Source organism: Ornithorhynchus anatinus, chromosome 9, assembly GCF_004115215.2.
Source record: "Ornithorhynchus anatinus isolate Pmale09 chromosome 9, mOrnAna1.pri.v4, whole genome shotgun sequence".
Lineage (NCBI taxonomy): Eukaryota > Metazoa > Chordata > Mammalia > Monotremata > Ornithorhynchidae > Ornithorhynchus > Ornithorhynchus anatinus.
This window is the reverse complement of record NC_041736.1, coordinates 17,554,352-17,579,017: the sequence shown is the minus strand read 5'-3', so window position 1 is coordinate 17,579,017 and position 24,666 is coordinate 17,554,352. Positions and strand designations below refer to the sequence as shown.

Below are 24,666 nucleotides of genomic sequence, written 5' to 3'. Positions count from 1 at the left end.
CCATCAACCAACAACACCAGTATCCTCCCAGTTCTAGAAGGTCATAACCTTGTTGTCATCTTTGACTCCTCTCATTATCTTTTAACACTCATATTTGGTCTGTCATTAAATCTTGTCCAATTTTGCTCCACAATATTATCCATATCTGCCCCTTCTATTACCCACAAATGACTATCATCCTAATCAAGCTCTTTCTCTTGAATAATGTAAAGTGTTTTTTAAGCACTTAAATAGACCAAATGTTGTATGTAGCACTGAGGTACTATAGATAATTAGGCGGGACACAATCTGTCCCACATGGGGCTCAAGATGAAGAACAGATGTCTAAGCCCCATTTTACAGTTGAAGAAACAGGCAAAGAGAAGTTAAATGACTTGCCCAAAGTCACACAGTGGTCAAGTGGCAGAGCCAGGATTAGAACCCAAATCCTCTGACTTCCCAGCCCCTCTAATCATCAGGCTCCTCACTAGCAGCGTGGCGCAGTGGAAAGAGCACGGGCTTTGGAGTCAGGGCTCATGAGTTCGAATCCCAGCTCTGCCACTTGTCAGCTGTGTGACTGTGGGCGAGTCACTTAACTTCTCTGTGCCTCAGTTCCCTCATCTGTAAAATGGGGATTAAGACTGTGAGCCCCACGTGGGACAACCTGATTCCCCTGTGTCTACCCCAGCGCTTAGAACAGTGCTCTGCACATAGTAAGCGCTTAACAAATACCAACATTATTATTATTATTAGTCTTCCTGCCTCCATCTTCTCCCCTCTTCAGTCTATACTGTACTGTGCTGCCCCGATCGTATTTCTGAAGGGTTGTTCAGCACATCTCTTCAAGTCCTCAAAAACCTCCTTTCTCTCTGCAAAAAGCAGAAAATCTTAGAGTTGGCTTCTTGGCCCTCCACCAGCCCCTCTTTACCTTCTTTATGTCTGAGACCCTCCTATCTTTTATAATCAATCAATTAATGGTTTTTGATCAATTCTGTGATTTTTCTCTGGTGTTCTTAATAATAATAATAATGTTGGTATTTGTTAAGTGCTTACTATGTGCAGAGCACTGTTCTAAGCACTGGGGTAGATATAGGGTAATCAGGTTATCCCACGTGAGGCTCACATTTAATCCCCATTTTACAGATGAGGTAACTGAGGCACCGAGAAGCTAAGTGACTTGCCCACAGTCACACAGATGACAAGTGGCAGAGCCGGAATTTGAACCCATGACCTCTGACTCCATATATGTCCCTAAATGCAGTTGTCCTTCATACCTGAAGCCACCACTGATAGTGAAATTAACTTTTAGGCCCCCCAGTTCTCCTGATCACAGTGTGTGCCCACAGACTATCCCTAGCTGTACCATCTGTATGTCACTTGGAGTACCTGGTGGTGTTTTCACTTTTGCTCCATTTTTTCAAAAGGAAAAAAACACCTCTCCTTTTTTGATTGAAATGATGTATGCCAGTCTGTCTGCTACAGTTAATTCCCAGTTTTTATCTGAGAGTCAGCATTATCTGAGGCTTTTTTTTTACTCTACCCTTAAAATGCTTTCTCTGTCTTTCTTGTTTTCAGGTACCCGGTTTCAGCTCACCAAACAGCAGCTGTTTGGGGATTCTTCTGTCACCCATTCTCCTCACATGCCCCACCTAACACAATTGGGTTGAGGTGAGCAAAGTTTCAATGCTAAGAGATTGACCTCATTCTAGGAAAACGTTGTGTATGACTGTCTTGCCATTTGATATTGAATTCATGAGAGAGGGTGATGGAACGGCCCAAGGAATCAGATGTGACCTCTGTAAATAGGCCTCTGTAATCTAAGGCCGTAAAACCTTAGAAAACACTGGACGGCACAACAACTCTGTAAACATTTAGTGTGATCTGGAATGGAATAACATGCTGCTATACTCTGCTGCTGGCTTTACATATATATATGTATGGGAGCCCATCATTGGGCAGGGATTGTCTTTATCTGTTGCCTAATTGTACATTCCAAGCACTTAGTACAGTGCTCTGCACATAGTAAGCACTCAATAAATACTATTGAATGAATGAATAGGGATATATATATATCCCTAAAGAGGGCAAAGGGGCATCCACTTTTGACTCCCAGGTGAAGCTTTGGAAAACCTGGGTGGTATGATCCATGGATGAATTGCCCTGATTTCAGAATTCCATTTTGGCTTAGCCTGCTGTCTGGCTTTACTGTAGCTGCATCGTTGCTTAACACACCAGCATTCTTTTCATTCTTTCCTTCAGTTCTTTACAGCACCTGTCCACAAACTATTCTGCCATCTGACAGGACATTTCCTAAATGTGCCAGTTCCTGTGGATTTTTTTTTTACAATGACCAGTTTTATACCAGTTTCTTTTCCCAAACAAGTCGACAAATTAGGGTGTCTTTTTTTTTCCTTATTGGAGATGAACCTCAAACTTATGAGTAAGAAAACAGTTTACAAGATAATCCCTGAAGGTGCTGGGCTCTCACCACCTTCCACATTCTGTTAACAACTCCAGACTGTTTCTAGCAAGGGCTATTAGCTTTCATTTTTTCTCCATGAAATTTTTTTCTTTAACCTGAAAATATATCTATGCTAGTTTGAGATGATTCCTAAATATGCTGCTTCCTACCCTGTGTATTTTCAGTCAACTAATCACTGCCACTTATACAGATAGCCTTTTGGGGAAAGGAAAAGAGGAATGAACAAAATGAAGTTAAAATGGGCCTTTTCCCCAGGGGCTATCAGTTTCTTCAGTTTCTTGGGTCTGCTGACAAGAGGAGCTAAATTGGAACATCCTACACAAAGGCGGTGTTCCCTTAATAGCAAAGTCTTGTGTTGCTCACAGAGTATTAGATGGTCCCAAACCCTTTTCTTTTTAATTTGTAAATTAGCAGAATCCTTCTGCAGCTGACCCTTAACAGCTCTGTATGGCGCTTTGCCTTTGCATTTCGAGATACTCATGCCACAAGTAGTCTTCAGGTTCAAGCTTATCAGACTGCAAAGGAGAACTTGCTCAAATTATGAGCAGAACTGAAGCATTTTAGTCAAGTTTTGCTGCCAACAAAACAGAAAGTGTTTCTAAGCAACATGAAAATATAATTTCAGTTATTCAGCCCTTAGAATCACAGTTGATCTAATGTCTAATTTTTTTTCCAAGTTTAGATTTCTTTGCTGTTGAATTCAACTAATCTGAAGTATGTGGCACACCATGCTAAAGGGTAGTCCATTTAGAATTCATCAAAACATAGAAATAAATTGGGTAAAAATCTGTACATCCATCCGGATATTAGCATTCGAAATACTAAAAATAGCTTTCCATAGTCACTGGGAATAAGGCCAAGGAGGATAAATTTTAGGTATTATTAAAATTATTCAGAAAATAAGGAATGTTTACTGAGAAAATAAACATCCAGTTGACCCAGTAGCCAGATAGGAGCTCTTGGCAGTATTTTTTTTTTTTTGGAAAGAAAGAAACCCTTTTCTGAAATTGCATTCTTTTTCCTACCAGCAGCGCTAGAGCTAGGGAGAAATCAGTGTTTCTAGCTATCGTTCTGAGGGCCTCCCAGGTCCTCGCTCCTCTGTCTGTCTACTCATTTATTGCCCTCCATACCCAGTGGGAAAAGAGTTGTCAGGGGCAAGAAAGAGCAACTGGTGCTGCACAAACCACTGTTGAATCAATTCCTCCCTGCAGGGTCTCCTTCCTGGAGCTTCAGGATCGGGTCTCATCCATCATTCCTGGTAGTTGACCCCATCATCATTTTGTGGTCAGATTGCTAATTGTATATGATCCTTGCAACAAGCCTACATGGCTTAAGTTACAAATATGAATTTTGGTTCTCTATCTTAATATTCCCTAAGAGATATAACAGTGCCGAGATTATCATAAAAGGGGGCTCAAAAAGCCATCTAAGATGCTGATAAACGTCGAGCATTTCAGAAAGTAAATAGTTTTGCATTTTGTTGTGCACATGTATTGAGTTCCCTAGAAAAACCAAGGTAGTTTTGCAAATTTCCTCTTTAAAGAGAATCTCCAGTTGGCATTCTAAATCTAACCTTTATAAGAACCTGAAAGAGAATCAAAGAGGGAGGAAGACATCATCATTATTGCTGTCCATGCCTCCAACTTCCTCTTTAAGTTTGTTTTTGTTTCATTTATGTATTGAGCAATAGGGTTCAGATTAAAATGGCAACTAATACTTTCTCATCTTAAAAGCTTCAACCAAAGGTTGAATCAGAGCCAAGGGAAACATTTTTGGCAAATTAAAAATACAAAATAATTCTCTTTTATTATTTCTCATCAGCCTATGTCTACTATCTCCACTAGTTTCTATTGCAGGGTCAACAGAGTTTTAGCCCCTTGAGTAAAACTCTTTATGTAAAATTTTAATATTTCTATAAAAGAGCTTACAAAAAGCCTGTCAAACTTCCCAGCCCTGCCTGGCTTATCTGGGAAGTACGAATAGTTGAAATTGCTTGCAACAATCTTTGGAACACAGTGTCCTCCAGTTGAATATGCAAGATCCAATAGTCTGTTCTCAGATCTGCTATAAAATCAGGCAAACCACTTCATTGCTTGCTATCTAATCTCTCCACTTATAAAATGAATACAGTGATACTGAAACTGATGCATCTCTTCCCCTTCTTCCATCTCAATGGGGTGGAAACCTGACTGGTATCAGTCAATCAGTGGAATTTATTGAGTGTTTCCTATGTGCAGAGCACTGAACTAAGCACTTGACAGAGTACAGTACAACAGAATTAGCAGACATTTACCCAGCCCATAATGAGCTTACAGTCTAGAGGGAGAAACAGATATTAATACGAATAAAAAAATTATAAAATATAATTTAAACATATACATGCAAATAAGTGCTTTGGGGGTGGGGTGAATATCAAATGTCCAAAGGTATGAACTAGAACTGGATAGGGCTTATGGCACAAACAAGAAGAACGATCCCTCTCTATTTCAGATGGTACCTCTGGGGCAGGTGATTATGCTCATGGACAGCCCCATGAGCCTGGCCCAAAGCCCAAGGAGCAGGTATATTCTGCCAAACTGGAAGCTGGGTGTAAGGAAAAGGCTTCTTACAACTGGAAATTCTTCAGCTTGTGCACTGGCCCACAATGTGCCCCCATCCCAAACCCTCCAGCACTCTTATAGCAGCCTAAATGCATTTTTGAGGTTACTCAAGGAAATCAGTTTGTTTGAAGCGAAAAGTGAAAGGCACCTACCTGTTACTACTCTCCCCCTCTCCCTGGCCCCTACACACACAAACAGACACATACCAACCCTTTTGGAGCAGGCATAAATCCAACTGAAAGGTGCAGGGGGAGTTCAGAGGAAATAAGGGAGAAAAAGCTTTCTCCCTTCAGCACCCAAAGAGGGTAAAATTGCTAGGATATTTCCCCCCATGCATAGAGGAAAAGCGAGCTCAATATAACTAAATTTTTGTGAGATCTTTGCCTGGGAAGTAGTCACCTGACTGTAGCTGTCTCTGAGCAGTCGTGAACTCAGGGAGAGGAATGAATTTTCCAAGTTGGGGACTTGACTCAAAATCTGGTGATTCCACAGAGGAAATCCCAGAGATGAAATCCTAAATGTAAAATGAACCATGGAATGGCAGTCCCAGCACAAGTCACTGCTTACAAGAGATGTACTATCCTATTAATCAGGGCAGCAAATAGTCATGGATTCATTGTTAATCAATGGTATTTATTGAGCGCATATAGTGTGCAGAGCACTGTAGCAATTCAACAGAATTGATAGGCATGCTCCCTGCCTACAGAAAGTTTACAGTCAAGATAGGGAGAAGGATGGCACTAAAATTAATTACCAGTATGTACCTAAGTGCTGTAGGGATGAAAGTGAAGTGCATATCAAGTGCTTAAAAGGTGCAGGTCTAAGTGCATAGGAGAGAGTGTTGGGTAAATGATAGCTTAGACAGGGAAGGCCTCTTGGGGGCATGTGATTTTAGTAAGGCTTTAAAGTTGGGGAGAATGGTTGTCTGGCATATCTGAAGGGGGAGGGAGTTTCAGGCCAGGGGGAGAGTGTGGGCGAGGGGTCAATGGTGAGATAGACAAGATTGAAGTATCATGAGTAAATTAGCATTAGAGGAGCAAAGGGTGCAGGCTGGGTTGTAGTAGGAAATCAGAGAGGTAAAGCAGGAAAGGATGAGGTGATTGAGTGATATAAATTCTGTTGTACTGAACTCTCCCAAGTGCTCAGAACAGTGATCTACACACAGTAAGTGCTCAATAGATACTACCAATGTATTGATGATTAAAAGATGCTTGTGTCATCCTTGGAGGAAAAACATATGATTAGCAAGGCCCATAACCTAGATGTATGCATTCAAGGAATATTACTTAATACTAAAATTAGGTATTTAAGCACTTACTGTATTTCAAACACTGTACTAAACGTTGGGGTAGATCAAGATAATTGGGTTGCTCAGTTCCTATCTTGCATGGGATTCACAGTCTCATTAGAAGGAGCAACAGGTACTGAATCCCTTTTTACAGTTGAGAAAACTGAGACATTGAGAAGTTAAATGACTTGCCCAATGTCACACAGCAGCCAAGTGGCAGAACTGGTATTAGAACCCAGGTCCTCTGACTTGTCACTTTATTTTATCTGTTTATTATTCTTGTTGACGATAATACCATAAACAAGTTTGTTTCCACATTTAGCAAATGGGAAAATTAAGGCCTAGAGTGGATAAATAACTTACAACCATCTTCAGCATTCGGTGGAAAAACAAACTCTCAAAATTGCCTATGTTAGATCATTTATCAGTTTTTAATGCTAATTATTATTAAATTGATCTAAGAAAAGTAGGTATAAGAACTGTGGGATCAGAGACCCATTCTTCTAGACCTTGAGCTTGTTGTGGATAGGGCATGTGTCTACCAACTCTGTTGTACTCTCCCAAGCGTTTAGGACAATACTCTGCACACAGTAAGTGCTCAATAAATATGATTGATTCCTCTTAAAAGAGACCTCACTTCCTAACACTTCAGGTATTATAATTGTCCTCTCCCAGCACAAACTCCCTCCAGACTCTCCCATCAGGCTCTCCTTTCTACTTGGGCTTACACACAGTCCATTTTCTACCCTGCCCCCCGCCCCCCCCCCCCGAGCCCCACTTAATGCAGAATTTTTTTTTTTTTTACCATGGACTCAGAGAATGACTGTTGGTGTCATGGAACATTTGATTTTCCTCTCACCTGAATTATCTAGGAGGGTAAATTAGTCCTTCAGTGTTGGAATTTAAGGACCCTATCAAGATAATGTCATTCAAATACTGGATAATTATAGCCTTTTACAAATCTCTTTTCTAAAAGGAAAAAAAGCTTGGCTTCTCCTCCCTAATGTGGGAGGGAAAAGGCTGTCACTGGGCATAAAGGGTGCCTTGGAGCACCAATCCCCTGGGTTGTCAGGTATATGCCTTGTGCAGGTGCCAGCTAGAAAGGAGACAGCTATGAGTCTTTCTTTTCAAAGGAAGCAAACAGCCTGGTGATGTCTGGCTTCCTTTAGTCCCTCCAATTCCACTGTGGGAAGACCAAGTGGGAGTGACAATAGTTTCATTACATACTCCCCGAAAAAAAGCCCCAACTTTGTCAGTAGTAATTGGCGTGGGAGACAGTGTTCTGGACTACTTCTCACTTGGAGCTTTGCATTTAGTTACCTGTTACACTTCTACCTTCTATTAGAATTCCAAAGTTAACCCTGTCGATTTGATAGGTGCGAACACTAAGGGCAGAAAACACAGTGAGCTTAAGCTCTGCTTCTTCCATGAGTGCCAGGATGTACTGGGCTTTTGCTAAGGAGGAAGTTTCCACTAGGATGTTCCTTAGGGCCATAGTGAAGTGTGTGAAATAGTAAACAGGGCCACCCAGTATATTTGCATACCATTTTAAATAATTGCCTAGATAACTGGACAATTATTGGCAGTTTAAGGTTCATTTAAAGGTAATGAAATTAACAAAAGTTCATTTTTTGATTTTGTTTTTCTCCTGCATTCTTTCTGACTGTTGTATATTCAGTGAGAGAAGCTTGGGTTTGGGAATCAGGAGACCTGTACTCCTAGCTCTGCCCCTTGCCTGCTAGCTGATTTGGTTTAAGTCACTTAACTTCTTGGTGCCTCAGTTTCCTCATCTCTAAAATGGGGATTAAATACCTCTTTTCTCTCCTACTGAGACTGTGAGCCCCATGTGGGACAGTGTCAGATCTGATTATCTTGTACCTACCCCAAGGTTTAGTATGGTGTTTGGCACATTAACCAAAATGAATATTATTCTTATTATTCTCATACTACTAGAGAAAGTGGTATCCACAGAGAGTAATAATATAACCAGTTAACTCAAAACGTAGAGATGGAATTATTGAGGTTATTGATTACACATGACCCTTGAAATAATTTTCTCTTGCTCTGGGTCATTTCAGGACATATAAGCGTAATCAGAAAACAGAAAGAAACTAGGGGTGAAGCTTAGATTTATTCATTTGTGTCTGGTTTGCATGACTAGTTTTATGTCTGTGTGTGTGGGTAACCCATGCCTAAATTACTGGTCTTGGTATTTATGGGGTTCCTTTCACCGAAACATCTCCATCTTACATGGCATCCTTATGATTTCACAAGTGAATGTTATCTCCATTTCACAGATGGAAGACCAGAGGTCAAGGTTATTTATAATGTTTTGCTCACATCCATTCAGTCTTTGGAGCTGGAATATAATGCCAAGTTGTTTTGTGGTGGGAAAAAAGCAAAGTTGGGCATTTACAAAAATATTTCTTAAGGGGGTTGATGGATCTGTGACAATAAAAAAAATTGCAATCAGATTGTATAGAAAACTGATTCATTCTTCTGGAGACTCTGAGTCATAAGTAATTTATAAAGCAAGTATTTCAGAAAGAAAGCAGACTTCTCAGGACTGTAAAGATTGAACACAACTAAGCAGTTAATATGGAGAGCAGTAAAATCGATTATGGTATCATACATGCCCTAAACTCTGTGTTTTGCCTCAAGTTGTTAGTTGACATAAGCAGTAAGAGCTAAAGCAGTAACAAAATTCTAATTATAAAATCTGGCACACATATTATCTCATTAATCTTCTCGTCTGTGAAAAGTGACTATATAGTATTGTTTTGAGGATTTTACTACTCAAAGATGCAGATGCTGCAATTGTAATCAGGGTTACTTCAAGATAAAACGTGTTTCCTAGCTCTCTAAGCTTCATAGAAGCCCTATAGACATATAAATATCAATAGTTGGTATCTTAAAAAGTATTTGGGGAGAGAGAGACATTTTCTCGAGTAGATCCATCAGCTCTGTAATAAAATACAGTACAAATAAAATTGGTGTGAGCTGAATTAGAATAATGTGATATTTTAAGTGGCTGTAGTTGGCAATGAGTCACTGGTTGGCTGCAGAAAAGAACTCGGCCGCATGAAAGGGGTCTGCAATACAAAATGTGACTAGTCATTTAAATATAATCATTGATACCACCCCCGGGTGCCAATTCAATTCTTGAGCAGCTATCAGGAAGTGATTAACAGTTTGGCACAGGCTTCAAATGAATATTTCAGGCAGCCCAAAATTATGGTGAAGTCAGAAAGCTGGCGATGAGGGGGTGGAAGAATGTACCACCACTTCTGCATATGTATTTCTGATCTGGTCGAGTTTATTTTTAAGTAATCAGATGACTCTCTAAGATGTTTCCACGACCTTTGGCACCGCCTCCTTGTTCAGAAATCAAAAGCACTCTGTACCACTACAGTGTGGACCAAGATCGACTCTCTTACCATCTCAGTCAACAAGGAGGACCTAGCTTGGGTTTGAAAGTGAGTAGGGGATGTGAGACAGCATAGGAAATACTATAGGAAAATCAGTTCATAATGATTCTGTCCTGGACAGTAACTGCTTTTTATATTTGAGTAAGTCATGCTTTTGCCCATACATGTTAATATATATATGTGGTTACAGTTATAGATATATCTGCTGTATTATACTCTCCCAAGCTCTTAGTCCAGTGTGCTGTACAGAGGAAATGCTCAAATATGATTGCTTAATGTGGTGCTACTGTATGGGGACTTATAGACCTTGGGACCCTATGCCTGTGGGGACTACTTTGGCTCATTTCATTGGTTGAGACCTGAGCCATACCTCTGCAGCTGTTCTTAAGCAATTTCTTTTGTACTTTAGATCAATTGGATATGGAAGGACCTACACTCCTCTGCACTTAGTGTGCCTAGTTACAGGAAATCTCCTTTGCTCAAGATAATTTCCTACTCCAGCCCAGTATTCAACTTACCAGAGCTGCACTGATCCTTCTGGTAAGGTAATATTTTGTCTTGAAGTATCTTTCTGGGTATTGTACCTAAGAATTTAGGGCCCATTTGCCTGGCCAGACTACTTTAGGCAGTCCTCCAAGCAATATAATCTGGCTTCTCTTCTGCCTTCACCCCCAACACCAATGTAATATTGAACAGAAGTTTTTCAAATTCAGTGTACCCATTAGCTTTGAAAGATTAATTTTTTGCGGGGTGAGCAGGGTGTTTAGTTAGGGCACTTCGTTGTCATTCCCTCTGTTATCTTGGATGAATCAGTCAACCTGTGAATTTTGAGACTCCCTTCCCAGAGGATTCTTCATCTCAGGCTGGAGTTCTGGCTCCGCTGTGACTCAAAGGAAAGAATGACACTCGCTGAATAGCCAACACCATTTATGAAGTGTCTCAGGATTTCTAGTTCAGGGTTTCAAACCAGTCCATAACCCTTCAGAGTTTGGGAAACGAAAGGGATCATAGCACAAAATGGGGTTGCTGTTGGCAATAGATCGCCTACTTTTATGCACTATAAAGTGAACTGCAAAGCCACAGTGATTTGACTGAGGAGAAGGCTAAGCAGTGAAATGAATACTCCCTGATTTGCTGGCAGAAACCAGTTAGCTTCATTGCCTTTTGTCTGGTGTAAACACCAGGAAGAGGTAGAATTCCACATCCTGCCATCCTCTTCCAGTTCATTTGTTTCCCAAATGAGCTTTTCGCTAGTCAGAATCAAATGCTGAAGACTTCAAGTCCCAGCTACAATGTGTTTTGAAAAAATAACATTTAAAATCCAAATTTTAAGTTGGGAGGGGATTTGGGTGGAAGTGGGAAAGCAGGAGCAAGAATTTTTCCAGAGCTGAGAGTTTTGTCAGCTCTTAACCTTGCCCCATCCTAAATGTCTTCATGTTCCCACTGTTGAGAGGTTCCAGGTGAGATTTCCAAGCACCAAGCCAAGAGCTTCCACAAACACTGTCAGGAGAAAAGTGGATTTGGGATCCTGAAATGTAGATGCTATCCACAGTGGGCAGCCATGACATCACCAACTCTATTATACTTTCCCAAGCACTTAATAAAGTGCTTTGCACTCAGTAAGCACTCACGGATTGACAGAGTGAAACCCTAATGATACTAACCAACCATCAATCAATCAGACTATTTTTTGAACATTTACTGTGTGCAGACCACTGTACTAAGTGCTTGGGAGAGTACAGAATAACAGAGTTGGTAGACACATTCCCTGCCCACAACAAGCTTATAGGCTAGAGGGAAAGACAGCCATTAATATAAACAAATAAATTATGGATAAGTCCATAAGTGCCATGAGGTTGAGAGAGGGGTGAATAAAGTGTTACACCCCTACTGCTGACAATATAAAGAACTACGGGCTCATTCCAGCACATATATTTATATGATAAACAAGGAGTTTTTCCTTTCTGGCAACACTAAATTGTTTTTCTGTATATTTTCAGAGTATAATTAACCCCAAATATTTTTACCTGATGTTTTTAGGCATTTAATTGGCACTGACTGTCAGGTTGAAATTACCATTTAGTCTCAATGCTTCCTCTCCATTTATATTGTACAGTAAACTAGTAGATACATAATGGTCAGTAAGTGCTGTAACAATCGGGCACAGAGAGAAAAATAACTTATTTCTCTTAACTGTGGAATTCTGGCCAAATTTAGGGACAGTAATGAAACCTATTTTAGGGGGAGGTTTTAAAAGTGAAATGGACTGAAAAGCTTGCTGGACAAGTAAAATTGTTAAATCACTTATTAGAATGTTGAACCAAAGAACCTAAGCCATTTGTGACATAACTGTACTGTTTAATGTTGCGTACGTTCACTTTCTATGTTTTTCTGATGTTTAACATTGTTGTGCAGGGAAAGATTTTTGTCATTTCTTTCAGCCCTCTGGAGTCAGCCTCCTTGACTTAATCCTTATCACCATAGTCTCTTCTCTTAGAGAGATGGCCGGGTCAACAATGACAGCTAAGCAAGCAGTATATGTAGTTTAGGAATGTCTCCTTCGGGGTAATGTTGAGCAATCCTTATTTACACTGTCAATCAGTTCATTCTTACCCACATAATTGCCTCTCTCATTTTCCCTCCTTCATGGATGGCCCTCTCACCGCGATTCACTTAAATAAAAAATTATATTAGCTCTGCTGTTAGTCCAGTGGATAGAAAACGCCTCCAAGAACCATGACACTTGGGTTTTTATCCGGGGTATTCCTGTATTCTGATTGATGTGAGTAAAGACCTGTATGTACGCTTTGCAATGTGCTGAACTTTGCCTGCTTGCATGCTGCATTCCATTCCCTGAGCAGGAACATAACTGGCAGTGACAAAAGAATGTGAGTAGTCCTGAACAAGCCACTAACACTATAATCAACTCGTCTGTGCAAGTTTTAAGTCCTGAAGTTTCAGGGCTCGTCATTCCTGACTAGGGGTTCACAATCAGCAAGGGTCATATTTTCACCCTTTATCTAAATCTTACCCTACTATCTCCAAGATTCTTCCACCCAGGGGAAATAGAGATTTGCTGGCCTCCCCTTGCGGCAGTTGCTATAAGTAGATAGCCCCTTCTCTTCTAGTACTTTCCATCCCTCTGGGTTTGGGCCAAAATCCACACCAGAGATACAGATGATGGGGGTAAGAAGAATTGTTCACCTATTTTTATTTCCCTAAAATTTGCATTATCCTATTTCCCCATCCTTCAAAGCATTCCTAAAAATGCATTTTTTCTTGACTTCTTCCCTGACTGAGTGAAGGTGAAATGCTAATAACCATATCTTTCAGTGGCATACAGCTTTAAAATCAGAAGCTAAAACTTCACCAAAATAACTTTGCTGTAACGCAAATGTTAAGTGTTTTAAATTTAGGTTATTATTGTTGAAAAGGGCCAGCACAATATAGCCAACTCCTAGGTTACTGTCCTAGAATTTGAACCCTTGGAGGGCAACAACTCCATAAATTATCTGGTGAAATATGAGCATCTAGGTATTTAATATCACAAGTGATGACCTTTGCCAATTTGTTTACACCTACCTTGCCCCTGAGACCCTCAATATTGTGAGACTCATCTCAGCATTTCAAGGACCCTTGAGAATAATAAGTTCCACATGATGTATGTGTGGAGTGGGAATGGAAGGTGGAAGAAGGGAATGAGAAGCTCTCCTAGTCTTTCAGTTCAATAGGAAGATGGACTAAATTAACTAGTTTCTAAAGTCTTTAAACTGCTTGTCAATTTTTTGTTCTCATACTTGATTATAATTTTACATGTTAAGAATCAGATAAAGCATATAGCCAAATCAAAGTTGTACCCAAAGTTTCTCAAAAATAATTTATAGGCAAATGCTACCCAAATAGATGTTTTCTATCCACACTGAAGATGGAACAAAGGAAAAGGAGTTTTTTTATTACAGCACAAGATATTTAGTTTACAATAAGGAAGAGTTTCCTGAGCTTGAGGAAATGGTTGTTGGAGTGCGTTTTCTTAATACCGGTGAAAACAGGAAAAATTTTATCTGTTTGGGTTGCTATATGGAGTGAGTACTGCTTGAAGAAAGCTGATGGATTACAATGACTTCTTGAAATTGCTTCTAGTCCTGTGATTCTAGGACTGAAATTTCCAGGATGCACTTATTTGGGGTGCATATATTTAAAAGCAATACATTGGATTAGTAACTGAAAATAACAGCTAATAGTTTAAATCCAGATAATAAAACAGATTGTGAAATCTGGATAAAATATTAGCCAGTTTGGTATGTCATGGAATGGCTTACCAACTGTGATGTTTCTGGCCACTTTTTGCGGTTGGTCACCTAGTTTTAACACTGGTCTCCGGTGCCCATGGGAATTTACAGCTGGTATAGGGGCTCTCTTGGAGCTTCATGTTTAGCACTCCCAAGTTGCCCCAGTAGATTTGTCATCCCAAAATCCATGGGAAGGTTCAGGATTCATTTCACCCCTCCTGTACTCTGAAGGCTGACTAGAGAGATATGGAGAGAATGCCAATTGCTTCACTCCCATCCTAGGACAGTGATCTTTCTGAATGAGCAGGTTCCCGCCACACACAGATTACTCAGTCACCCAACTGGATTATAAGCAGATAACTAGTATTTACTTGGTTAGAGGTTTCAAAAGCTACAGTAATTGTACCCCAGAATCTTAAACTAGATCTCTGATCTGGCACTTTATTCTTAACCTAACCCCGGGAATTACTGTCCCCCTGCTTCTCTGTAGGCACAGTTTCCAGTTCTTTTATGGTAGTTTTCCCCTCTTCTGTTTTACTGGTGAGTACCAACCGGGTACTGCTTTCTTTCCTATCAAAAACCTGGCAGGCACTACCTCTCCAATTTCTAACCCATCCACTTCCTTTTCCAAATCCTCCCTTGCAATTGATTGTTCCCCTCTAGATTGTAAACACCTTACGGGTGGAGATTATGCCTACCAACTCTGTTGTACTGTACTCTCCCGAGTGCTTAGAAGAGTACACCCAGTAAGTGCGAAATAAATACCATTGAAAGATTGCTGCAGTTGATATGGGTGAGGGTCTGAAATCCTGTGCTAAACAGCTTTTCTTCTGGAAAAGTCCTGAGGAGGGAATAGGTTCCCTGCTTTAAAATTCTGGGCCTTTCCCCATCGTCACTGTGGAAGTTAACTTCCTGAACTGTCACATGGACAATGCTGTTAAAAACATAATTCACTTGACACACCAGCTCCGCAAAATGAAATATCTTCTTTTGAGCCAGCTGTGCCTGTTGGGAAACCAAATGCCTCATAATTAGTCTCTAGAGACTGGCAAATCTGTTCCAATTAGTTCTAAAATTGATATATTTAAAAAGGAGAAAGTCTGTGCAATGGTATGTTCATTTCCTCTGATAGAAGGCCCAAATATAGGAGCAAATTTTCTTCCCATATAAGTCTGAGAGAGCTCATTGGGGTATCGGGATAAAATTTGGCCCATCATTTTTAGCCTAAAGAGTCATGGTTAAAAAAAGCTTTAGAGAGCTGATGGCAGTACAAACTGTACTCTCCAAATGCATCCGCTTAAAAGAGCTTAAAAATGTTCACTTGACTATTTCAAGGTTTGTGGGATATTGGCTTAAAGTTGAGATTTATTTACAGCCCAGCTGTAAACCCTGATTTCCACTAAAGTCTCAAAATGATTATTTATCTCTTTCTGATAACTCATTTTAAAGTTCAATTGACTTTTTTTTCCAAAGAATAGAATATAGCATGATTAATATCTCTTTCTCAGTCTCATATCCTAAGGAATTTTATCTTTCCCAGAAAAATGCCAGTATTTGTTTGCTCCACACAAATTAGTAATGTTGATTTACTAAATTCCCAAAACCAGGCCAGAGTATTCAGAAATGGAAAGTGACTCTTTCTGTCCTGCCTATTGTTTCTGCCATTCTTAATAGCTATTAAACCCCAATGAAGTAGCAGTTACTCATACTTCCTATAGAAAAACATTCCTATGTCCATGAACCCACAAAAATTGTCAATTTTACTTCAAAAATAAGTTTTCCCAAGGCACAGTGTTAGTTTTTGCCATCTCCTCAAAGCATGTTGTTATTGGAGACCCATTTAGTATAGAGCCATATTTCATTGCAAAACTAAACAAATTCTGTTCAAAACAGAATTAGCAAATTAGGATAAACAAGATGATATATGATCAGTAATCACATGAAGGAATCACTGATGATTCACTTAGATGGTAAATTTCAACATCGATAATCCAAACTGCCATATCCTGATTGAGTCTTGGGGATCAGGTCTTTATCACACTTGTTAATGGACAATTTACTTTGATTCCTTAGAAAACAAGACTCAAATAGTGGTTTCTGGAACTGAAAAGTGAATTATTGGCCCATTTTTACTGCCCAGAGATGTTTCCTGTGAGTTGTTAACATCCCTTCAGGAATCAATTTTTAGAATTAATAATGGAATTAACTCTCTTGATGACCCGCAACATTTTAATAAAATAATCACCTTAATTTCAGATTAATCTAATTGCTGGGATCATTTGGGAAGCATTCTTTTTTTTGAGCATGTTCAACAGCAACTTCACCAGTTACAATAATGTAGGCTAAACAGATGTATAACATTGGGTGATTCTTATGATGAATTTAGAAACAGGGAGGCTTAAAGTTGCCATTAAGGTAGGGAGGATAATGGATGCTATAACCAGAGAACATTGCCTGGGACCTAAAGTGCTGGTGGGGGTTGACAGAGAGGCCAACTCACACCTCAATCCCTGAAGAAAGACTTGCTAAGCATGTGTCTGGCTGTTCTTTTTTACTGTCAGGAATGCCATCAACCCTCGTTTTCTTCTCCTATATGGGTTATTTATAATACCTCACTGCATTCCTCCATATTCACAGTGGTTGATGTAATTCCATACATACTCAACATTTTTTAGAAGCTATAAATAATGGAATTTAGAGAGCAAAATAGAGTGAAACACTGGCACTCCCTCTAAAACATAGGTTTATGAGAGACACAGAAATGTGCTTAATTTTTTTTTTTTGAGGTACGCCCATCAGAGAGAAGAACAGCTGGCCTGCTTGCCAGCCGATTTTACCAAAATTAACTAAGCCCTAGAAGGCTTATGAGACATAAATGAAAATATCCAGTTCAGCACAGAGACAAGTGGAAGAGCAGCACGTGTTGGGGAAGCAGCGTGGCTCAGTGGAAAGAGCCTGGGCTTTGGAGTCAGAGGTCATGGGTTCGACTCCCGGCTCTGCCACTTGTCAGCTGTGTGACTGTGGGCAAGTCACTTAACTTCTCTGTACCTCAGTTACCTCATCTGTAAAATGGGGATTAACTGTGAGCCTCACATTGGACAACCTGATTTCCCTGTACCTACCCCAGCGCTTAGAACAGTGCTCTGCACATAGTAAGCGCTTAACAAATAATGGCACTTTGTGACTCAAAAAGAGGGTCACTGGTTGATCCCTATTAATAATTACTTGGGTTCTCAGTCCTGAAACCTCCATTATTGGACCTGGGCTTGTCTATCATTGGCAGTGAGAGACTCCTCATACTTAGTGCATTACAATGAAGTTCTAGAACTTATTTTCTCTTGTCTGTATAATTGAGCTCATTTCAATTGTAAAATTACAAAAAAAATCCATTTTTAGTGATCTGTGTATATATAAGGACCATGACCAAAGCAGGCAAAGGCCATTGACTCCCAAACCCCCAGAAATTACTACTGTTGGTCCAATTATTGTCTTTCAGTTCAATCAGGCAGTCATAGTTTTGAGCACTTACAGTATGCAGACCATTATACTAAGCACCTGGGAGAGTACACTTTAACAGAGTTGGTAGACATATTCCCTGTACACCATATGCTTCCAGTCTACAATCTTTCAACATTGCAAACCACTTTGTATTTTTGCAAGAGTTTTCATAACATATCCAAGAGGCTGACCTTTGGCAACCCCCTTGGCTTCCATTTACCGACTGAACCCTGGAGGCTCAGAGAAACTAAGTGACCATTTGTCCAAGACAACATCCACAGTCCTGCAGTGGAAGAAGACAGAAAATCTAGAATCTTGACAGCACTGCTGTTGAGTCAGTACACTGCTCCCTCAACTGCCTGTTCCATGAACTGATTGTGCCCAAACTTTGCCAAGAATAGGCTCAGCAACAACAGACCTGTGGGCACCAGGAAACTAGCTCCCAACAGCCAGTCACCATGACTCATTGGCCCAGAGCTGCACAGGCAGAAGGTGGGATTCATTTTGTACTATATTTGTTGATATCACTGAAAGCAATGTGAGTCAGGAGAGATTGGAATTTCAACTTTGATTTTTAATTCTCCTGCTTCGGTCAACAAAGGTCATGACTTAACCACTGCCTAAAATAGTTTTCCTGCATAGGTAAGGTCCTCCTATAGCTGTAATATGTTCTCATTTGAAAGGTTTATGAACCTGCTGATAAGCTCAATCTATTGTATTTATTAAGCGCTTACTGTGTGCAGAGCAATGGAGAGTACAATATAACAGAGTTGGTAGATGGATTCTCTGCCCACAGTGAACACACAGTCTAGATATATAGGGAGATGGACATTAACATAAATAAATTATGGATTTGTATCTAAGTGCTGTGGGAGGAGTGAATAAAGGGAACAAATCAGGGCAATGTAGAAGGGAGTGGGAGATGAAGAAATGAGGGCTTAAGGAAAATCTCTTGGAAGAGATGTGCCTTCAATAAGGCTTTGAAGTTGGGAAGAGCAGGTGTCTATCAGATATGAAGAGGGAGGGAGTTCCAGGCCAGAGGCAGGATGGTGGTGGGATAAACCCAGTTTTTGTTTGGTTCTTCATCAAGCAGGAGAAACAATTCCCATGCAAATGTGCAAAATGTGCAGTAGGCCAGGGCTCAACACCAATAGGGACCCCCTGGGGAACCCATAATGTCCATTAGAAACTCCCTCATTCACCACCCCTTCTGCCCCACTCCCTCAGCTCTGGCCCAAACTTGTCCAGCTGACGGGAAATACGAGTAATGTCAAGGAGGCAATGCGACATACAGAGCAAGTAGCCTTGAGGGAACAAACTTTGGTCCCAACACCATGCACTCCTTCCCCAAGACTTTTCTGCCTATAACATCCTAAAATCACTTCCTGACCTGAGGAGCCAGAGTCCCAAGCTCTGCTCCATGAGTGTCCCTAAAAGGCACAATCCCCAGTCTCCCCACAATTACCCTTGTTATCAAGTGCCTGGGACTACTGGTGTCAGAACACCTGTTGGGTAATGGCAGCAAAGGTAGGTCTTTATAAACCTCCTGCCTTCAACTTTTCTTGTTTCAGCTCAGTCTTTTTTTTCCTGCCATTCCCCTTTGCTGTTTCTCAAGCACCTTCTACATATTTCTCATCTTCAAGTTTATTAGGTGCAGTAGAACTCCATTTTGGCAGATTCTGCAGAAATTCCCAGGTCTTCATTTGGAGAAGCATTATGGCCTAGTGGAAAGAGCACAGACCTGGGAGTCAGAGGACCTGGGTTCAAATTCAGGCTCCACCACTTACCTGCTGTGACCTTGGGCAAACCACTTAACTTTTTTGAGCCTCAGCTTCTTAATACGTAATATGGGTATTCAATACCTGATCTTCTTCCTACTTAGAATCTGAACCCTGTGCAGGACAGAGACAGTTGTCAGTTGGGTTATTTTGTATGTTGCAGACACTGGTAGAACAGTCCTAGAGAACTGCAGCTTGGGGAACTCTGTGTTTTACACCATTTTTCTGGACTAGTTAGAGAAGGGCAGTGAAGTAGAGCTCTCTTCTCAGACAACGCAGCAGTCTGGGAATAATTCCAACCCACGGTGAAAGAGAGTCTTAGAGTCCAAATATGCTCCCCGTTCCTGTTGCTACTCCCCCAGGCTGGGGGTCCTTGCTCATGTAAATGAAGAGATCCATTGCCCCTTACTGCCCGTGGGATTAGCATTTTAGGGGAAAAGTGAAATATTTCACCCCAAGGCAAGTAGCCAAAGCTCACTCACCCAACCTTGGAGTCAGGGCCACAGCCAGAAGTGGAATCAAGGTGATCATTCTAAGCTTTACTCCCTGCTAGTAGGCTGCAGCGCCTGTCTTAGTCCCAGTATTTGGTGTGCTTCCCGTCACGCTCTAGCCAGCCTGGGAGCTTGGCAAGGGCAGCCTGATGAGTGAACCTGCTGGATGGGTGCTCCAGCCTCAGAATGGGCGTATTAGACATCTCCAGCTCCCTGCCCCAGGGCCCAACTTCAGTCTGATATAGACTGTCTGTCTGGCCTTGATCCCATTCCCTGTTTATCTCCCAATCCTGTAAGCATCTCCCTCAACCAGAGTTTACCTGTCTCCTTTCCCCAAACCCATGTGTGCCTGTGTTCCTACCCTAACCCCCCAGCGCTGTGTGTCTGTTTCCTCTTTCTAAGCCCCATATGTGTCTGTGTGTCCACATCTTTTTTGTGCCTTGTCCTTTTTCCCTAGAGCCTCCATCCCAAATTCAATCCCATGCTCAAAATGAAAAGTTGGCACTTGGTTCCTCTTTATAAAACCAACCAAACAGAAACCCACCTACTTAAAAGATTTAATCCAAATTTGCTCCCAAAGACAGTCAACAGATATTTATTAAATACTATTATCTCCCCTTTTTTGAGTTAAGTTCTAGACTGTAAGCTTATTGTGGGCAGTAAACATATCTACTAACTCTGTTATATTGTGCTCTCCCAAGCGCTTTTTTCAATGTTCTGCACATAGTAAGCACTTAATGAATACAACTGAGTTATTGAGATCTCACCGTTCATTCCCTCAGTCGTGTTTGAGTGCTTACTGTGTGCCGAGCACTGTACTAAGGGCTTGGGAGAATACAATATAACAATAAATGGACACATTCATTACCCACAATGAGCTTACAGTCTAGAGATTACCCTTAAACCATATGCAGTAATATCTGTGATAAAGCAGTGAACTCAACCAACATCGTCATGCAATTTGTATTTCCCCAGAGTCCTAGCTTCCCAGAGGACTGCTAAAATGAATAAGCAAAGAGCTAATGACTCAACAGTAACTGAACAGGAAAGTTATCACTTTCTGCCATCAACCTCCATTTCAATGTATATTAATTCAAAATCACCCCATCTATTTTCCCAGTCCAGCTGGTCTATTCCAGACAAGTGACCCAAAGCGATCCCGTAATGCACTGTCTTTCTTTCATCACCTGCCCCCACCAACCACCAGCTATCACAATTTCATATTGACACTACCTAGAGAATAAAGCCATCGCTAACTGATGTAAAATGCCCATAGGCCCTTAAGTGCCTGGGGAAAGTGGAAAGGGACATCAATCAGACAAAACTCTAATAGAGAACAGTCAGCACATTACTGAACAGCTGTGCATGAGGGGGGTTGTTTTTGTAACTCACTTCCACTTCCCACCTCAAAAGAGAGTATTTCGAAGGGAAGCCCTCCATAATGAGAATTATTCACATTAGTTGAAATGCAGGTACAGTGTAATACACATTGCTATAAGCAAGCATCAAATAGTCAAGCATCATCACATCAATCTGAATAATTTTCAGCAGTCAAGCCAATTGTCAACTGAACACAGAGTTCATTTTGTAGAAGGTAGATTTAAGTTGCAATTGGGTAGTTCTCACTTTGCTTCTTTCATTTCTAAACCTATTTCTTTTTTCTCCTCCAAAAGAAAAATCATACCAGCTTATAGGATAAATGATATTTGGGAGGCAGGAAATTAAATTTCCTCTTCTAACAGCAGAATATATTTCAGTCTACAGATCTCCTGAATTAAGTGGCTCTGCCACTTGCCTGCTTAGTGACCTTGGGCAAGACACTTAACTTCTCTGTGGCTCATTCAGTTTCTTCTCTAACATGGTGATTTAGTACCGGTTCTCCCTTCTACTTGGCCTGTGAACATCACGTGGTGCAGGGACTGTGTCCAGCTTGATTAACTTGTATCTACCCCAGTGTATAACACATAGTAAGTGCTAAACAAATACAACAATAATAATTTTTTTCCTAATCAAAACAGTTGCCGCTTCACTGCTTCCTCTATGAGTGTGTCTGTAGGCTCTGATCTGGGTTCTCGGCTCTTCTCAGTTTACGTTCACTTTTTCAGGAAGCTCATCCACTTCTGTGGCTTTACCCACCACCTCTAAGGGGTAGACTCTATCCATTTCTCAAGTCCCAAGTCCTCCAGAAGGCTTTTCCTGATGGACTTTTCTTCTCCAAATTCACATCATCCCTATTATCTCATCACTTTTGTACCACCTTAGTACTCAGGATCTCTCCTCATACTTCGGATCATATTGATTTACATATGCCATCTGAGCATGCCATCCTCTTATTTGTAAATAATTTTGTATATTTCCCATTAGATTGTTACATCCTCATAGGAAGGAATCATGAGAAGCAGCCAGGTATAGTGGGTAGAGGACGGGTCTGGGAGTCAGAAGGTCATGGGTTCTAATTCCAGCTCTGCCCCTTGTCTGCTGTGTGACCTTGGGCAAGTTACTTCACTTCTCTGTGCCTCAGTTACCTCATCTGTAAAATGGGGATTGAGACTATGAGCCCCACATGTGTCCAAGTCGATTTGCTTGTATCCACCCCAGCGTTTAGTATAGTGCCTGGTACATAGTTAAGCAATAAATAAATAGAATCATTGTTATTATTATGTCTTCTACCTCTATTTTATTTTACCAAGAGCTTAGTACAGTGTTTGGCACGTAATGGTCACCCAATAAATATTATTGACCAATATCATCATAAGCTCAATGTGGACAGGGAATGTGTTTACCAACTCTGTTACACTGTACTCTCCCAACTGCTTCATACAGTGTTTTGTACACAGTAAGCACTCAGTAAATACGATTGCTTGATTGATCCGTGAACAGAAAGGAAATGGTGTGAGTGGCCAAGAGGCCTAGCAAGCAGTCCCAAAAAGACATTGTTCCTCAGGCCAGTCCCTCCCGGGGCTGCAGTGGGTGACTTCCTAGGCAAATCAAATTAACTTCACAGTTTTGGAATCAGGGCAATAGCTCCAGATTAATAGGCTACAATCCAGGGGAAAAAAGTATCTTTGAAAGCAAGAAGTACAAGAACAGGTTTTGTTGGAACAGTTGAGTCCCAATCTGCAATGCCATATTCTGTGCCTAGCTTACAGAAATGCGTAGATGACACTGAGCCTTTTGCTTTTATATGAAATGCTCCATTTTGGCTTTGAGCATATACAATAGAACAGAATTTGATTTACTGCTAAGAAAACTAGCAAAGATGAAGCAAAAATCACTAATGTATTGCAGTCAATCATATTTATTGATGTGTTTACTATGTACAGAACACTGTACTAAGCATTTGGGAGAGTACATTATAACAGAGTTGGTACAGATGTTCCCTATACACTTTCCCCAAATGACTTCTTGCTGAAAGTCTTGTTATGACAGTATTTAAAGAAGGGGAGAAAACTGAGTTATGTTTTGGGGGTAACAAATTCTGCATCAGACCTGATGCAGTCATGAAAGTGGAAGAGTGAAAGGAGACTTATATCACGTGAGCCGGAAGGAATAGAGAATCAAAAAAACTAAAGGAATGACAGCCAGCAGACCTTAAAAACTGAGTGAAAACTCTCTTGGGGGATTTCATCAGACAGGCCCAAAACAAGAGCAAGTAAAATGCTGTCTCTCTTGGTTAATCACAACCCCAAATAACTGGAAAAAAGACCCTCGTTGGTCCACTTGCCCATTCTCTGACAGTTATTAGCTCATTCCTTCAAGAGCACTGAAGTCATTTTACTGCTGGGAATACCAGTTGTGAAGGAGAGCAGACATTTTACCAAAATAAATTTACTTAATGATTGGAGGAGCAAGATCTGTCATCTAGATAAATCATCTAATGCATAATAGAAAATGGAACCAACATTCTTGTCTTTGTTTCCAATGAAACAAAGTTAATTTCATCCTTAGAAAACATACTGCAAAAGCACTGCTGACAGAAAGGAAAGGTTCAGCAGATTCAAAGGTGAAATTCTTTAAAAATGATTCATTCGAAGGGGAATCTTGCATTTGTCTTTTTCGCTGAGAACCCGCTGGCTTTCCCACAATAAAACCCAGTTGTCCACTCTTATTAACTCAATCTTGCTTCAGGGGGGCCTGTCTCATGAATTCACTACCATTCCCTCACTGCTGTTCAAAGCACAATGGAAGAATCTCTTCATGGCAACTTTTATACCTTCTTTGCTTAAAGCTCTCATCCCCTAGTTTAAAAGGTGTAAATGAAATCTTAGGGTATATACTCTTTTGTAAGGATCCTCAAAATAATCACTCCCCAAGAAAGAGGAGAAGATTGTTAACACTCCATTTCCTTTCTGAGGTACAGAAGAATGCAGTGGAGCAGAGGGTTAAAGAAGCTAAGGAGCCAGTACAGATGGGTGTGGCTATCAATTGGATTGGCGTTTAAAGGCAACAGTCAACAGCAGGAATCTCCAACTACAGGCAATTTGATTTCCAGCCATGAAAACAGAACATCGTTTGGAGTCAATCAATCAATCAATAGTATTTATTGAGTGCTTACTATGTGCAGAGCACTGTACTAAGCACTTGGAATATACAATTTGGCAACAGAGACAGTCCCTGCCCAATGATGGGCTCACAGTCTAAACCGGGGATACAGACAGCAATGCAAAACAGAACAAAACAGAAACAAGACATCATCAAGATGAATAGAATCAAGGAGTTATACATTAACATTATACATTAACAAAATAAATAGGCATAGATTGGGTGCTGCATTGGAGGCTCAACCTGAACCTCTGGTGAGAAAGAGAATGCTTTTTATTTTTTTAACTTTGA

At 40.6% G+C, this 24,666-nt stretch overlaps 1 long non-coding RNA gene across 5 annotated transcripts in view; it reads left to right on the top strand.

Annotated features, from left to right (window-relative positions):
- Positions 1-24,666, top strand: part of LOC103171027 — a 123,394-nt gene that overhangs the window by 20,703 nt on the left and 78,025 nt on the right. For 4 of the 5 annotated variants that reach the window (XR_003761939.2, XR_003761937.2, XR_003761936.2 and 1 more), the window contains 2 exons: positions 1,555-1,647; positions 10,187-10,317. This is a non-coding gene — a long non-coding RNA (uncharacterized LOC103171027). The remainder of the gene's footprint in view (positions 1-1,554; positions 1,648-10,186; positions 10,318-24,666) is intronic. The other variant, XR_486551.3, reaches the window with a different exon arrangement.